Source organism: Astatotilapia calliptera, chromosome 20 (assembly GCF_900246225.1).
Source record: "Astatotilapia calliptera chromosome 20, fAstCal1.2, whole genome shotgun sequence".
Taxonomy (NCBI): Eukaryota; Metazoa; Chordata; class Actinopteri; order Cichliformes; family Cichlidae; genus Astatotilapia; species Astatotilapia calliptera.
The window spans coordinates 20,468,432-20,469,136 of NC_039321.1; the positions used below are offsets into that span (position 1 = coordinate 20,468,432).

The 705-nt window shown below is 40.1% G+C and overlaps 1 non-coding gene across 1 annotated transcript; it reads left to right on the plus strand.

The window, feature by feature from the left end:
• Positions 1-280: 280 nt before the first annotated feature.
• trnaq-uug (transfer RNA glutamine (anticodon UUG)) lies at positions 281-352 on the plus strand. Its single transcript has one exon. It is a non-coding gene; the product is annotated as a tRNA-Gln (tRNA).
• Positions 353-705: the final 353 nt, after the last annotated feature.

The following is a 705-nucleotide window of genomic DNA, read 5'->3' on the forward strand; positions in this document are numbered from 1 at the left end:
AAAGCGCATAGAATCAACGCTGCCTTTTCAGTCTTTGGCATGTTTGAGTTAGCTAAAGGAGCTCGCTTAAAACTTACAACATGTCTTTGCAGCTAACGTCACTCATATCCTGTTAGCTGTCTTTAAAAAGCTATAAACATAAATTACAGTTTACTGTCATCGTTTCAGCTGTGTCGTTGTAATGTAGCTGAACGTAAATAGACAAATACACCTAAAATTTTAAGCAGAGAGTCTCTTCACTTTCTTCAAAAGTCGACGACCCACACTGGCGATACCATCCGGTCCCATGGTGTAATGGTTAGCACTCTGGACTTTGAATCCAGCGATCCGAGTTCAAATCTCGGTGGGACCTCGTCCTTTTCTACTACAGTACAATAAAATACGGTTTTCTTTCAGAAAATCGACATGTACTTAGAAAACAGCGAATAACCTTAAAGCAGATATGTATGCCCATGTTTAAGATATTTTACAAAATAATGTATTATACACCTAAATACTTGGGGAAGATTGTCCTATCGTATCAACCAAGTGATTTGTTATTTGATGATCTAATGGTAAATGGCCTGTATTTGTATAGCGCTTTTCTAGTCCCTAAGGACCCCAAAGTGCTTTACACATCCAGTCATCCACCCATTCACACACACATTCACACACTGGTGATGGCAAGCTACATTGTAGCCACAGCCACCCTGGGGCCATTGACAG